General features: G+C 37.6%; 1 protein-coding gene across 2 annotated transcripts in view; it reads right to left on the bottom strand.

Annotated features, from left to right (window-relative positions):
• The window catches only part of grik4 (glutamate receptor, ionotropic, kainate 4), a 262,123-nt gene that overhangs the window by 181,110 nt on the left and 63,245 nt on the right, over positions 1-17,768 (bottom strand). For both annotated transcript variants that reach the window (XM_043259848.1, XM_043259849.1), the window contains exon 2: positions 11,317-11,462. The gene's annotated coding sequence lies outside the window, so the exon portion shown is untranslated. The remainder of the gene's footprint in view (positions 1-11,316; positions 11,463-17,768) is intronic.

Raw genomic sequence — 17,768 nt, 5'->3', positions numbered from 1 at the left:
TGGAGTAAACAGATGCACTGCGGGTCTGAGCTCACCCCTCACTGTCCCACATTCCCAGCGGAGCTCCGGCTTTCCTCCTGTTTGCTCTGGCTGCTGTAGTCTGTTGGCTTGTCAATCTGTTCGGCTGGACGGTTGGATGGCCAGCTTTCTCTCTCGCCGTCTCTCGGCCCTAAAACACTGTGGCATGTGAACTGAGTCTCAGACCCCTGCTGTGATTAATGCAGGTGCCACTGTGTGGGTAAAGAGGAGCTGAGCCAAACCTGATGGCAGCCCTCACGTCACCTCGGCCAAACTCAACACAGATCTATCCACACTGACATTTCACTCACACACACACACACACACACACACACTCTCACACCATTAGGAGAGATGGTGCTCTACAGAGGCTAAAATATGAATTGTTATTTAAACAGTAGATTTTACCACTGGCACTGGTAATAAACTATGTCTCTTTTATAAGTTAACAATAATCATTTTTTTAAAAATACATTTATTTGAATTAAAAAAAACAATTATTATCTTTAAAAAATTGTTTCACAGTAATTATTATAATGAATGAAATTGTTTATTGTTGTTAAAATAATTTATTTAAAAAAATATTATTCTAATTATTTTTAGTTTATTTCAGTTATCTTTATATTTTTGAACAAAAAACACACAATACTCCTTATTCATTTAAACTGTATTAACCTTAGACCATGCACAACAACAAAAGCAAGTATTGTCCTACAGATCAATGAAAAAGACTGAAAGTTTGTTGGTTTAAAACAGACCAAATCGTGATGGCAAAGTAAAATCCACTCTAACCATATGTGCTTTTAAGTACTGCAGAGGAAAGAGCTGTATAAATGTTTTCACATAGCAGAATACATCGAACAATGACCAAAGATGGTCTCCCTGTCCTGGCGAAACACAGAAAAAGTGAAAGATACAAGCTACATCATTATTTTAAATAAAGCAACAGATGTGTACATGTAGATTCCCAGCAGCACCACTGAACATTATATAACAAATAAAATGACATTTCCGCATTATGAAGAAGTCTAAATCTATGCCTCTAATACTACTGGGAAAATATCTCTGTCCCGGGGACAGCCTGACTACACGGTCTCCTTCATGCTACATATTAATAACATAATAAATCTGAATCTGCTGTTATGAACTGTCTTCCCCAACAGACCGGCATGGCATATACGCAAGCTATGTCTCACATTCTGTGTTACGCTGGAATTTTCTCCTCCAAGGACACTGCAGTTCTGCAGGCTGGCACGTCTCTCATCTGGGCCACGGGTCTCTGAGAGATGCATTACCCAGGGCCCCCGAACGCTCCACACAAAGCAATATTAGATTCTCCGGTTCCACTCCCTGCTGCACCTCTAATCTGATTGCAGTGTCACCACACTTCCCCATGTGCCTATTAGATTGACTTACTCAATTTGATAATGTGAACGAAAGAATATGGAAGACATAAAGGTATTTGATCATTGCAGCAGAGATAGGGAGGCACGTTCCGGCTGAAAATGGGGAAAAATGCATTTTGGCTCCACAGAAGTCATGCATGTTATGAGCTTTCAGCGAGGGCCGGGGTGGAAGGGCGGGTGAAGAACACAAGCGCGAGGGGTTTCATTTTGTACGTCAAGATTTCTCATGCGAGTCATTAACAGCAGGTGATAAGGAAGGTGTTGCGGGTGAGGCTTAAGAAAACGAGAAGCTAATATTGTGTTTAGAAAAAAACACCCACGAGGGATATTCTGAGGAGGGAAAGCAATATACCAGAACTTAATCATCTTTGGCCTTTGTAAACGTTTGTGTTTAATAAATAGTTCACCGAAAAATGAAAATCTTATAACATTCAGGCCATCCAAGATGTAGAGTTTCTGGAACAGTTTTGGGGAACTTTGGCATTACAAATGTATCCTCTGCAGTGAATGGGTGCCGTCAGAATGAATTAGCAGTCCAAACAGCTGCTAATAATGTAACAAGTAGTCTGCAAGTAATCCAAACAACTTCATTAATTAACCTCTTGTGATGAACCTTTTTATTTATAAGAAACAAATCATCATTAATGTGTTCTAAGTATTAACTGCTGTAAGTATTAAGTATTAAGGCCATAATCCATAATATTGCTTTTTCCAGTGGAATCAGAAGGCAAATATAGAGATCAGAGCATCGTTAACAAGTTTTAATTATTGGACTGGAGTAATTTGGATTACTTGGGGATTATTGTGTTTTTTTAATCAGCTGTTTGAACCCATTCACTGAAGAGGACCCATTGGTGAGCAAGTGATCTGTTCAACTAAAGAAACAAACTCATCTACTATTTGAGATGACTCGAGAGCGAGTACATTTTCAGCAAATGTTAACTTTTTGGGTGAACTGTTGCTTTAAGAGGTGCATGCAAAGCAGAGGGGAGGGCTGGAGAATCAGGATGCTGTAAACTCATTGACGACTGATCATCTGCTGTGGGATACGATGCTCTCATTTCTTCACATCATGACCTGTCTTCCATGAGCTATTGCACCTGTCGCCTCTGGCTTTGTGCTCCACCCCTCTTCGGACACCGGCCAAGTCATAACGCAATGGAACAAATCCAGATTTATGGATTTCTGAAGCAAGTGGCAGGTAATCACACTTTAAGAGGGGATGTAAAATGATCTATTTGAGCTCTGAGCTGGTTTGTTCACTGTAAAATTAAAGCTATCCATTTGTGCCCTTGGAGCGGTCATTCGCTTCCCTGAAAAACATGCTGCTGTGATGTAAGGGGGTTGTGGTGAGGATATGTGGTTGCTAATGCGGCCCACAATTGGAGTTATTATTGTTATGTCTGCAGAACAAAACACTAGTAGGATGGTTTGTGCGCCAAAGTCGAAAATGTAGGAATAAGGAATTGTTACAATAATTGCGAGCAGTGGAAATATCTAGAAAATAAAAAAAGCCTAAATTGTAGTAATTACTATCGATACTGTATATTTCAAAAGTGAGAATGCTACTAAACCAAACCTAAAAGTTTCTGATGCTAGTGTTCTGATTCTGATCTGTGTGAAAGATTCAAAAATAAAAAACTGAAGATTAAAAGAAAAATGAAGATTAAAAATAGACACCAAAACTTTATGCACAAAGACAAAGAGGGAATTCCTTGTATTCTATCTTTTGTAATGAAAGGGCTGCTCACTGATGCCTCTACAGGCCACCAACGTCTCCATCCATTAGTTCCCTCACATTAAAGGTAACTCTGCTTCACTGAGTTTCATTACTCTTTCTAGCAGTCCTTAGATCACAACGGACCATCTGTTCCACACTGACTCATTCCTCCCACCTCACTACCAACAACTGCCTCCTGGGGAGTTATAATGACATCTGATATGAGGCAGAACTCTGATAGACCCAAGATTTTTACAAGAAATAACCATCAGCTCACCTGTGATGTGTGAAAAGACCCACAACCAATGGTAATGGTCAAAGAACAATGTCCAAAAAAAAAAAAAAAACAGCATATTGCATATTAGTTAGCCAAGTCAGCCTCATGGGAGTTATTATTATTAATAATAATTAAAAAATTATAGAATAAAATGAGAATTAGTTCTATTGTAATGTTTCTCTAAGAAACCCTTAGAGCCTTTCCTTTAATTGACAACAGCTGGTTAATAATCTCAGTTCTCATTACACGTTTGGGATAAAAAAAAAAAAATGTGGCTGCATGTTGCTTCCATATTACACGTGAACCAAACCCGGAGAAAATGTACAAACCAAGCCAATTTGAGAGACTGAAAACACTATATTATGAGCTGCTTGTGTGTATAAGAACACGCTTTAAAACGCAGGTGCTTTTAGAATGAAATCACAACCTTTGCTATTTGATAATAATAAAACGGCATATTGTTCAGTTTTTTCAATGATTCATGTAAAGACACCGAAGTGAAGAAAAATAATGATCCCTCACGCTGGAAAGCAGTCCGTCAAGAAAAAAAGAACAGATCTAAAACAAAACTAATTATTAGCTAAACTCAAAGGGATACAGCATTAAAAAATAGAGCTCTCACCCATCCTGTGAATAAGACAGTGGGGGGAAAGGTCATAACAGTGGACAATGAGACTTCAGCATTGTTAAACTGTAAAAACGCACAAACGATGGAGGGAGTTCAATGCATCGGCTATCAGATGCTGTTGAACTTGGAATTTATAACAGGGCCTTTCTTTATTTGTAGCACATATCTCCGTCAGCGGCTGCATGAGGAGATAAACGAAGCAGCGGCGGCATGTACCCAGGACATTTTAATTACCTGCTCTTTAATTCACGCTGACCCTCGCTGAACTCTCATCAGCCAGCTAGACCGCTGATAAGAGCCTGTCACTCACGTGGCCTGGGCTCGCGGCGGACTGACTTAATGCAACTGTGCTCTGGATCACAGCAGAGAGCAGGTAAAACACAAAGGAGGGAGAGGAGTTCAGACTGGTGAAATAGCTGCGGTGAAGCAGGGACATCCATTATTCAATTAAGAGTTCTGAGCTTAATGTGTTTCTGTGCATAAAACAATTAGATGCACAATTGATGAAACAAGTCTTTCTCTGCAGCCTGCTGCCTCTCAACACCCATATGTTACACTATTCGGGACTCTTATCAAGAGAAATGCTTCGGCCGATTGGAAATGAATGACATAGGCGGCTCCCGAGCCCATGTGGTGGGGTTCGCCCGTGCCAACCTTCACGGTTCACTGCCACTGCCAGCGAAGACCCTCTGGATCCACACTATAGTGCCAGTCATAACAACACAGCTGGCCTCATCGTCAACTCATCTTCCAAATCTGCTGGTAATATGCATACAGAAAGAGCTTTGTTTCTAGGCCAAACCAAAAGCGCATCACATTACAACCAAAAAAAACCCCAAAACATACAAAAATTCAAGTTTTTTTGCTCTAGATGTATTGCAGGTGATTTTTACGATTACTTCTAATAGCGCGAGTTTTGCTAATTCAGCCCATAAAATATATGAAGCGTCTTTCATAATGATATTTTTGCCTGTAGCAATACAAGATACACTACACATGTAGAAACCCATTTTAAAGCAATTAACACAAAGCTTAATGCTATGCCATAAAATAACATGCCAAAGACCTTGTAAATGTGACGATCCTCTTGTTAAAAATTAAACATAAAGTCAGCTTTCGTCTTTTCACACAGCTTTTATGATGTGGGAAAAAAACGATACCTGGTCTCACGGAATAAACGTACCTGGGTGCACTTTTCATTGCAGTTTCCAAAAGAAATTAACATCAGTGGCAGTACAATTCTGACACCATTTATTTCTTTTTCATGCAAATTCGCAGAATTTTAATTAATAAAGCCAAATTTCACACAATTACTTTAGGAATGTTATGTATCAGGACTTCAAAATAATATTAATATGCTGGGAGATTTGAAAACTGATGCTTTTGAACGTTAACATCCCAGATATCCAGCTTCACCTGTGGGTTTTCATAGACGGTTACTCGGAGTACAAAGAGTACATTAAATCATTGTTAATGGTTAAACCTGAAAATTTTTTTTTTTTTCAGTTCAACTGAAATGCATTTTTTTAGCGCCTTTCACAAATAAATGTTCAATAAGGCATGCTTGGAAATACACAAACATAATAGATCCAGACACTTTGTGATTTCTTCTTTTTTTGTGCGAGTATCTCATAACAAACACTTTCAAAATTCGGTTGTAAAAGTTTTAGTGGCCTGGTCAAAGTCATGACTTGAACCGAATTGAGAGGCTGAGGAAGGAACTTGAAAACCCTCCAACGAGGCTGAACTAAAGAAGTTCTGCACAAAATTTGGCCAAAATCCCACCATGGCGCTGTGAAAGTGTTTGGTTGCAGATATTGCTGCTGAAGTTTTGTTTGTTGTTGTTGTTGTTGTTTTTGCTTCTATAATAAAAAAAAAACTATTTGTTAACTGCTAATATGATTTTGTTACGCTAATATGTGATATTGTAAATAAACAAAAAGTCTAGTTCTAATCTTTAGCCCCTTAGAAGAGTAAAAAGAAAACAACTTTGTAGCAACCTTTTCCTTTTCTTAGTTTACTGTAAGATTAAGGTCTTTCAGTTACGCAAATTGAGCCTTAATAGATTGAGCCTTGGGATGCTACAGCACAAAACATTCCCTTTCAAAATCCACTTTCTCTAAATAAGGTTTAGAATTCAAACATTTCTGCATGCTGAACTCTTAAGCAACATCTGAATATTGCTCTACAAAAGTGCTCTACATCTGAAGGTTTTAATACAAGCAGAGGATCTGTATTTAAGGCAATCTTTCTGCATTCAAAACTCAGAGAGTGCTGTCTGCACGGACAGTTGTAAGTGAATCTACCATTTCAGGCCTTATCCTCACATAACCACGCTGCCTAGCACGGTTGACTGAGCCTATACACTTCCTCTGCAAAGGACGCGAACAACATACCCAATAATTTAATTTCTCCACTGGTGTGTGATGTGTGAGAAACGTGAACGGGTCGGCCCTCAGACCTCCTTCGTGTTTTTTTTGTTCCTCTGCTACCGCAAAACAGCTGGACATTCTCAAAACTGGAAAGCCAAATATTGGGACAACTTTGCACACAGTGCTGTTCAAACAAGAGCAAATCTTGCGGAATACCAATGCAGCCCAACTGATGCGGTGCCAGTGAAGATGAAAGCCCGAGTACGGCCCAAGAGCAACTTTAGCAGAGCCTCAAAGGATAAATTTGTCACATGCGCACACACACACACACACACACACACACACAAACACTGGCTTCTGTTCCAAATGGTTCTGGTGTGCAGCCTATGTAGGCATGATTTTAGAGGAACACTGGCAGCACAAAATGTAGACAGTTTATCTAGTCAAGTAAATAATGTATCTCTTCAGATTTATACATTAAACAACACTAATATTCTTCAAAATAATTTGGTGTCAAATCGGTAAATCAATAAATGTATGACTAATAATAATTATATTTATAATTTTTTGGCATTTAAAATAAATCCGAAAATAACTATATACCACTGTATACCACCACTCAAAAGTTAGATTTTTCCGCGTTTTATATGTTCAGGTCACATATATTTTCACAAAAATTCAGTAATTTCACTAAATATTATTCTAATTTTAGATTCATTTTAAAAAGTCATTCATTCCTGTGACCGAATAGCTGCATCACTACTCTTGTCTGCATTTATCTACATTAAAGTAATAAAAAAATAATAAATTAATAATGTTTTTACTGTTCCTTTGAATTTTTTATTCATTAAAGAATCCTGAAATAGTTCGTCAGCATTAAATAAATCCTTCATGACTTCATGACATGATGAAGGATCACTGAAGACTGACAAAAAAATGCAGCTTTGCCATCACGGAAAAAAGTACAATTAATTAAGCACAATAAATTACAGTAATTACAGTAAAAATCACATGATCATTCATAAATCATTCTAATATGCTGGTTTAGTGCGCAAGAAACATTTCTTATATTAAAAACTATTTGAAAAACCTTTGAAAGAAAGAAGACAATTTGAAAGAAAAGCAGAACATGAATGTAAATTAAATCAACTAAATTAACTAACACCAAATGTTAGCCAAAATATAAGGCAGAAACATGCATTCTATCCCATCATAAAGACTGATTTTCTGAGAGGAAATATATATAAAAAATGTATACATTTGGGAAGCATGGCACAGCTAGCTTAGCATGCTAACTCTGTCTGAAAAAATGTGAGTTGTGGAGTAATAATTTGGCAGTAGGCATCGAAGCAGCTCACTATATTTTGTAACAGCTATTTTTCCTCTATTTTTTTCTCTCTCCTTTAATGATCAAACAATAAAGCCAACCCATTTGGGGCATAAAGAGCCAACAGCTGTGGAAAGGTGTGATGGCAGCAGTAAAAGAGCTGATTTCACAGCCTTAAAGAAGAGTCGGTGAACTCAATGACTGTCGGGCCTCACAGGGCATCACAAACATGCCCAGCACTCACAAACTCCACCAACCTTTACCAGAGCACAGCAGTCGTTTACCCCGCTCAGGTCAGCCGAGTCCTCCCTCCCTTCCCTTGTTTCCTCTCTACTGTGCCTGCAGTTTACAAAGTAATCTGCTCCTGTGCAGACAAGCATCAGCGAGGCTTATCTGGAGCTTTCAGGTGCGCAGGATGGAAGTGAAGACGGAGGGAAACTGTGGCTGTGAGGGAGACGACGGTCGCAAATACACACACAAAACTGTGTTTATTGCATCAGTGCAGGAGCCGCATAAAAACAGTACAAAACAAGATCAGCCCAGTGTGGAGAAGTCACAGAGGAGGAGATCAGCAAAAAGACACGACTGCTCAAAAATGGGTGACCGTCAGCGGTAAATTCACCCTTTCTGATTCATTAACGACACAGAACCTGTTTACACCAGGTATTAGGATTTATTTCAGGCAACCCGAGGACAGAGCTGAAAAAGGCCGAACACAAGGGAATATGTTTTGAAAGACGTTTGTAGCCAGGCTGTTTTGGGTCGCCATTGACTTCCATAGTATGAAACAAAAGTACTATGGAAATCAATGGTGACCCAAAACTATCAATATATCAATATCAAAAATATCTTCCTTTGTGTTCGGCACAAATTCATACAGGTTTGAAATTACTCGAGGGTGACTAAACGATGACAGAATTTTCATTTTTGGGTGAACTATTCCTTTAAAGAATGCTTGGAATACTTTTTGAGCATCAAATCTGAATATTAGAAGGACTTATGAAGGATCATGCGACACTGAAGTTTTAATAATATTTCACAACTATATTTGCTGTAAAATGAAAGCAGCTTTGGTGAACATAGGAAATTAAATCACTTTCAAAATATTTCACTTATCTCAAACTTTTGAACAGTATCTTGTTCAGTATTTGCTCTAAATTATTTAATTACAATTTCCAGAAATCCTACTCTCAAAATCCCTTCACAACCAGACACAGGAGACAGATCTGAGATGCATGTTATTACTCTATGTAAACGGGCCCATAAAGCCCATATGCTTCAACAGCTGAGGCCATTTGTTTTGCAGCTGTAACCATTAACATAATAAATATATAGTTTACCATGTGACTTATGTGTCAGATCAAAAAATTAACAAATTGAAGAAACCATTTAAGCAGACAAAGAAACAGTTAGTTGCACTGGAGGCCGCAAGGCAGCAATTATTTTCCAGTCTTGCAAGGGCTGACCAGCTTTCTCAAGTGAGCAGCCAATTATGTTTTGCCTTGGCACTGCTTTATGAGGTGTTGCCATTACTAGCTAACGATGCATTTTCGAAAGTTATATTCAATAATGGCATTTACACAAAGAGCAGACCGCAGTAGATATAGAAGTCCATTCCAAAGCAGCGGTGAAACGATGCTTTACATCCCGACTGGAGCGCTCAGTATACCGTGTCATCGTAAAGGGCTGTTCGCACATATAAAGATTTGCAAATCAGTCATTTTTAAAGGAGTCTCGGTGGTTTCACCATGACGAATTACAGAAAATGTTAGTGATGTGATGTGAGCTTGACAAGTGATAAAACAGTGATACATACAAGACAATTTATAAATGAACAGGTGACTACCTACTGGAATAAACACATCAAAATGCAGAGAATCCAGATTCCTGTAAGATGCTTAAAAGGATAATTCACCCAAAAAAGAACATTTGCTGACACAGAAGAGAAGAAATGGTTGAATAAAGATGTTATTTTTGCTTTCTCGGCGCATTAAAGGTATTCTCGTAGCTTCATAAAATTAAGGTTGGACTACTGGTGTCTCATGGACTATTTTAACAATGTCCTGACTAATTTTCTGCACCTAGACCATGGTAGTTATGCTGCTTTCTAAGCATGGTCAGAAATGGCAAGAGTGTGATTAGTGAATTTTCGGTTTTGGGTGAACTGTCCCTTTAAATTTGCAGTAAAATGTAATCATCCTTAGGTCGTGTAAGATGAAGATGATGTTGTTTCTTTATCAGAATATTTTTGGAGACACTTTAGCATGACATCCCTTGTTCCCCAATGGATGCTCTGCATCTGATAAAAACACCACAATAATCCACAAGTATTCCATCCCGAAGTATATCATCCCGAATTCCAGTCAATCAGCTTGAGAAGTAAAAATCCGTGTTTTTGGATGTTTTCTTCATAAAAGAAGATATTTTGAGAAATGTGTGAGGTTTTTATTGCTTTGCTTAGCTCCATACAATAAAAGTCAATAAAACCGTTCATTCCCACCATTCTTCAAAATATCTTTTCTTTTAAGTTTCACAGTGGACAAAGACATATAGGTTTAAAACAACACGTGGCCGAGCAAATGATGACCGAATTGTCATTTTCGAGTGAACGGTCACTTTAAAAAACACTAATAAAATATTTAACCACTTCAATAAAAAGTGCATAGCAAACATAACAAACAATTTTCACCATTGAGAAAGATCAGTTGTGCAGCCCAATAATAACATTCGCCCACACAGCTGTAGGAACAGCTTCTGGCAAACAAGAACACGGCCACTCAGTGTCCTCCAGTGATAGAATAACATGCCACATACCAGCTCTCTGAAGTTCTCTCTCTTTACTGAACACAGCGGGACGCGCGCGAGGCCGTGGAATGATCCCGGCCCTTCTCTCATATTCTCTCTGTGAGCCTCCATTTTCCAATAAATCGCTGACTAGTCCTATAACACTCTTTGTATAACACCAACAATCTCTTCACCTCATTTTCAAGCCACTGAAACTAATAAAAAACTGCAAAGAGAACCTTAATTCATCTCATCTGGGTTGTGCATTTTAACGGGGAATTAGGTACAAATCTGAAATATAATTGAAAAAGAGAAGACACAAATCAAGTGGCTGACAGCGGCTATATGCGTGTCAAAACCCGGCTGCCATGGTTACTGGAGAACTTTGTGACTCAAGGCAGCGTTGTTCTCCTCTCTCTTCTTCGTCCGTTCTTTCACCTCGAGCAATAAATCTGTGCTACATTTATAATCACAATAATTCTGGCCAGCTCATATGGCTGTGTGTGCACAACATGGCAGGTTTCCAAACAAAATGCAAAGTGCTGAAGCGGACGAGCGTTGTTTGCAGTCTATCATTGTTTCCGAGCCCTGAAAAATGTAATGTCTTTGCAGTACAATTAAGCACATCAAACACTCCTTCACATCTCCGACACATTCATAAATATTTAACGGACAGTAATAGCCATCCACGGTGCATTCAAGACAAACACTACGCATTACGATGGGCATGTGCTGCTCTGATTGGAAAGAGCAGAGTGGAAGCTCATTACTATACATCTCATACCTTTGATCTCCGGAGGCGTGAAGCTCTAATCCATCTTGAGGGGCAGGAAGTTGCTGGTCTAGTAGTGGGCACTCAGCTACAGAGCAGCACTCCACATCAGAGTCCCGTCCAGCTAAACCCACCGTATGAAGCGCTCGGGAACAGACCTGTCGGAGAAGACAGGGAGTCAGGGGTATATGCCTATGTGCCTGAACCATCCACTGAAAGCATTAAAAAGGAAAAAAAAAAAAACTGATTTGAATGTTTACTTTACTTTGCATGTTATTTTAAAACCACACACTTTCAGTTAAAAGTCTGGAATAACTCTGAAAGTATTTTAGTTGTTTAAAATAAAAAGTCTTTTATGCTTACACCAAGGCTACACTTATTTGATCAAAAATCAAGTGAAAACTAGAGCTGCATTTTCACACAAATTTCATGATTCGTTTTAATTCTGACTCACAAGCTTTCGATTGGATTATATATATCAGGTACAGTACATGTCAAATTTTCACAAAAAAAAACAAACTCTCAACTAAAGCTAATGTAACTATATAATGTGAAATATAGAGTCTGTTGGTTTTAGGCTGAAGGTTAAAATTAACAGATTTATAAACAAACATTTTTTTTATAATAATGCAGTAACAGTTGCATAATTATATTTCTCCTCTCAGTTTTTAATTTTTTTTTTACTTGGCAGTTACTTTTTTTGGCTGTCATAAAAACAGTCTTATTCAAACAAATTAAAGGACATCAAAAAATATATAATGAATATCAGTGATGTTATATGTGACACGGACTCTTCTTTTGTTTACAAGCTGCTGTATTGACTTGTCAGCTAAAACGCTGCTGGAGTGATTACATGAAACAGGATATGGATTTTGGCAAGCTTTACTCATTCTTTTAGCATACCCTTTGGATGTTTATTTCATGCTAATACTGTTATTAAAACAGAGACGATCAGTTGACATGTGTCGCTTCTCTTGAACTGAGGAACTTTAGTGACAGGGGTGCCAGGTTTTCAACTCAAAACTAGCCCAAGTGCGCTTCGACCCATGGAAATGAAAACCAACTCATGGTAACAGTTAAAGAAGCCCAGTTTCCGAGCACAAAATGTGATCTTGCCAACACTGAGATCTGACAAAACTATTTATTGTTTGAATTCAGTAATAAAATGGTAAGCATTTTAAATCTGAGACTTTCATATCAAAAGTAAAAAATAGAAAAGCTGACGGGTGCTACTAACCAATTGATTCTTGGAATTTAAGAATTTATATTGTTTCATAAAAATGAGAATCAATTAAATCAATATTTTTTTCCCAGCACTAGTGAAAACACTAATGTTTTGAAATACTATTAAAATGTTGCTTAACAGCATATCATAATGATTTATGAACTGTGTAAAAAAGATGGAGTAATGTCTGTTAAAAATTCACCTTTGCATAACAGGAAAATATTCAATATTTATTTTTTTATTACTTTTTTCTTTCTTTTTTTTTTATCATACAGAGCTCCAAAAAACAAATCAACTGTAAAGTAAAAAAAAAAACAAATACTGCATTGAAAGCACATAATGATTTATTTCAGTCTATTCTTTACACAAATATCTGAAAAATGTTTCAGAAAAAAGTATTTTAAAAAATAGGGCTGTTTTCCAAGCTCAAAAGGAAAAATTCCTACATGTCTTCTTTTGTTTTGCACAAGAAAAAAAAAATGACAGTGTATGGGTTTGGAACAACACGCGGCTGAGTAAACACTGACATGATTTTTATTTTTGGGTGAACTATCCTATGAAATACTTGGCACAAGCAAATTGGATTACCGCCCTGAAAAGGATCTGGCATGCACTGCCATCAAGCAATGCAAATACTTCATAAGTCTGTTAAAACTTTCACTTACACGGAGCTGTTACATAACCACAAATATATGTATTCTGTAACTCAAAATGACCTTCTACAATCAATGCTGGAGAAAAAGCACTTTAAATTTAGCATTCGGAGAGAGTCTGGCATATAAGCAAGGCTGAGTAATAGTACAGTTTAATATTTCATTTCATTTCCTTACTGTTTATATTTAGCTTTTGCTTTCAAATTGTCCTTGCTTAATCTTTTTCCCTCTCCACTGCATCTGCATGACATTTTCTAGCTCTCATATTTTTGTGCATATTTTATCTGCCTGCCATTCAACTTTTTGCGACCTCAAATCTCACCGCTTTTAAAGACGAATCACTCGCCAGAGTTTCACCTTTTTGTGAATAACGAGTGGATTTAAATTAATTTGTTACTTGTCCTCAGCAGAAATCTGACACTCGTTAGCATTCTAAACATGTCTCTATACAATACTGCCAACGCTAAATGAGAAAGTAAATGTCATTTACAATATAAGCTTTAATGTAAACTCGCTGCTTGTTAATTTTGCCCTTTTTCAGATGAGGATTATAACTGTTCCTTATGATGACCCAGTCATTTAATGCTTTCATCACAGCCATCTGATTTCTCAAAGCTCCCACCTGTGAACTGTTATAAAAAAAACTAAACTGAAGAGCCAAGCTTATGTAAGTGCACTTTTTTTAATCAGAATATCTAAGTTTATACAGTATAACAGCTCTTAAAACCCACATGTACATAGCAGCTAAACAGTCTTTCATCCAATCCAACTCAGTGTCAACATAGAATCTGACTAACCAATTGGACAAAAAATGGGTTGTGATATTATATGGATTATTTAATGCTTTTTGTATATTCAACACCTACTTGATTTTATTCACACACACACACAAATGAAAAGTTCAAGGTTATGTGTTAAATTGATAAAAAATAATGTTAAGAAATTGTAAGTAAAGATTTCTATTTTGAATAAATGTGGTTCTTTTAATTGTAGTTGTTATTATTTTATTATATAATAACAATAAATAAAATTTAAGCAACACATCTGATAATAAGCACATTGGAAGGATCATGTGACACTGAAGACTGAAGGAATAGCTGATAAAACTGTAAAAGAAAACTAATTTTAAATTGTAATAATATTTTTTATGCATTACTGTTTTTACTGAAGCTTAGGTCAAATAAATGCAGCCTTGATGAGCATGAGATACTTTAAAAAGAATTAAAAACTGGCACGTTTTTTTTGCTAGCATACTCTACACTGAATCGCAAATTGTCATTAAAACAAAAAAAGCCTTCCATCTGATCATTTCATTTATAAACCACCGTATCCTAAGGTACCGTCTTTAATCTTTCACATTTTGTCAGGTCTCCAAGGAGAACCCTAATTGTCCTCCCAAAAACGGCATTTTCAAAGTCCTTTTCCTGCCAAAAAACTTCTAATTTGACTGCAGAAAGATCAGAGGTGCAGATCTATTTCGAAGTTTCGCAGACCGCGCGAACACAATCCAATACATCAAATGAAAATTCTCTCACATGAAAACAGTTTAAAGAGATTGAAGGCATAAAGCATGTCCTTTTCCCCCAGGCAGGAGTGAGACAGTGACACAGTTCGACTGTGTGCTCAGTTCTCCCGCAGTGCCACCTTCCCACTCAGCAATGTAGACAAGCACACTGGGGACTGACTCTTTCTCTCTCTCTCTCTCTCTCTCTTCATCTCACTATCCTCTATACCTCGAACCACCAGCGGAAACACATCAGAGTAAATGAAGCATCCCGACTGTCCCTGCACTCACAAAAGATAAAAAGTTATGCCGACGGCTGAGGGGCTGGAGAGGAGACAGCAATGTGGGATGATGGGAAAACAGGCCATATAACACAACACTATAGAAGTAATGAAGCCGTGATATATTCAAGCAGGGTGAAAATTCAAGTCCACGCCACCTTGGGGCTGCGTGGGACCATCAAGAGTCTATTCGGTGGCTCTAGAGTGAACAAGTTGGGATGTTTATTTTGCAATTCCATTTAGCCAGATTAGTAAACGAAGAGATTTCATAAATCAAATGGCTTCCATTCAATTGGCTTTTTTGATGCCAAGTGGTCTTGGTAAATGAAGGAAAGCTCTATGAATATACTTTGACAGTCATAAATGCTGCTTTGAAAGGAAAGTGTCTTTGAGGTTTGGAGATAAAATCAGCTCTCATTCTTCTTGGCAGGTTCTGGAGATGTGAGGTCTGATTGAAGAGCTTCAGAAGCACTCGTGAAATATCTCGGGGGCGGGACGGGGGAGCTGTATTATCTACTGAATAACATGTCATTCACTGGCTGTCTGGCTGGTAAACATTTCGCTTCCCCAATCAAACATTTTCAATTTACAGATATGTTCATTAGGCCTCAGAAGCAAACTCGTATGAAGGCAATTAAGGTAATAGCTGTAATGGGGGAAAAATCCTGGCTTGTTGTCATGATGAATAATACATTGGTATTCATGCTGTTGTTCCACTTGAAGGGGATTTAGAGCAGATTAAAGTTAATCTAACGGATCGCATTTGCCTGTTTCTTATCAAACATGCAGAACACATTAGCATTGTCTCAATGAAATCAGCTATTTCTGATTAGACAAAATTAAACACGGCTTTATTTGACACATACTTTCTAAAGATGTGATTCGGTCAGTGTACCGCTACTCGAATGACTCTACAACACGTTTTAACACAGTGATGCACACATACAAACACACACACATCTTAACACGTATGTAAAGTCAATAAAAAAAGTTGCAAACGCCTCTAACTTTTTGAAGCGTCTAAAATGACTTTACCCATATAAGTCATTTGTGTTTGCTGATGAGTTTTTGGCTCAAGGCAAGGTCTGCATATAAAGTCACACCAGAGGTGTTCAGTTAAAATGAATACCTTCCCAATGTAGCAATATAGTGTGTGTGTGTGTGTGTGTGTGTGTGTGTGTATAAACCCAGTTTCTAGATTTTACCACTTTCTCCATTTTGGAAAAGAAAGTATTGAAAACCACCAAGAAACCCATCATAAGTTACTGCTGAACAACACAATAAACAAACAAAGAAAAAAGAGCCTGTGCAGACACAGTAGTAACATAAAATGCAAATACTTTATAATGATGTCTTTGCATGTTTAATGCCCACTAGTACTACTAATGAATGCACAGTCAAAAATAATTGCTACATCTGTAATCCCAGAGACGCTCCACCTTCTAATGAGTTTCCCAGCAGACACAGGTGTTCATTCACACAGTTATAGCAGGGCTTAACATGGAGACACATCCGCTGGGCCTCAACATTTAAGTTATTGCCTCACGGCTGGCATGTTTTGATTTTGCCTCATTCACAGTTGTCAAAAACACTGACATCTCACTTTATCCAGGCAATTAAGATTTTTCCTCCAACACATGTAGACACTTCTAAAGACATGGAAAAAAATAAAGCAACAAAATAAAAATACGGTAACACTTTAGAATAGGTTACACTTGTTAGCTATCAACCAAGACTTTCTGTCAATAAATTCTTAATTTACTGCTTATTAAGAGTTAGGAAGGTAGTTGTTATATTTAGGAATTGGTTAGGATGTAGAACAGATTTATGTAGAATGAGGCTTTAATATGGGCTTAATTAGCACTAATAAATGATTAATAATCTAGTAATATGCATGCTGATAAGGTGGTAACAGTAAATTAAAGTGTTACCTAAAATACATTTGCAGCATGTAAAATTGATTAAAACCTATTGAAGCTGAGGCCAAGTGGTCTAAATAAGAGGTTTCAAACTGATACTAAAAAGTAGCAACGGACCCATAGTCCAGTTGCATTAACAAAATCTCTATATTAAGACTTAAGTCTTAAGAACTTGTTACAGCAGCAATTAACCAAGTCTTACTTTTTAGATTCAAATCAGACCAGTCTACCACTGACTTTACAGTCTTGAAGAAAAAGAATTAAGTGACTAACTTTTAAGATTAGTCTAAGCAGTTTATGCAACCTGCCCCAGGTCCTAAAACAGTGGTTCCCAACCTTTTCTTGTTTGAGGCACCCTTGGAAAGCCTTTCAAAAGTTCCCGGCACCCTTATAAGGAAATAGATATTTAAAATCTCCGTAGCTTTTTTCTTATTATTTATTTATTTGTTTCATTTCGAGAGTTTGCATGCAACAACACCTTATACCTAGTCCTAGATGATATGAGAATACTGTTTACACTGATTCTGCCTTAATAAAAAAAATAGTATTACGATACAAATATGTAATTGTGACAAGTTTTACTGTAGTTGCACAATGTATTCAAGTAGTTACAGTGTTACACTATGATACAAGACAAACACACAAATAGACCACAGTGCACCATGCATGTATACTCAGTGTGAAACTTGTGATTGATGCTTGGAACACAAACTCTTGATATCAGGTCTTATTGTTGACAATGCCACCCGCATATCGTCTCGGCGACTCGATGTGCGCCCTGTCCTGTACGTGTGTTATACGCGTCAATCCACAACCCGTGGGGTGGAGAAGGACTCTCCGCTAGAGACCTGCGCGGGACAGATTTTTCAGTCCCGCTCCCGC

Source organism: Puntigrus tetrazona, chromosome 15 (assembly GCF_018831695.1).
Source record: "Puntigrus tetrazona isolate hp1 chromosome 15, ASM1883169v1, whole genome shotgun sequence".
Taxonomy (NCBI): Eukaryota; Metazoa; Chordata; class Actinopteri; order Cypriniformes; family Cyprinidae; genus Puntigrus; species Puntigrus tetrazona.
Note: the sequence above shows the minus strand (reverse complement) of the source record. Positions and strands in the feature narration are given on the sequence as shown.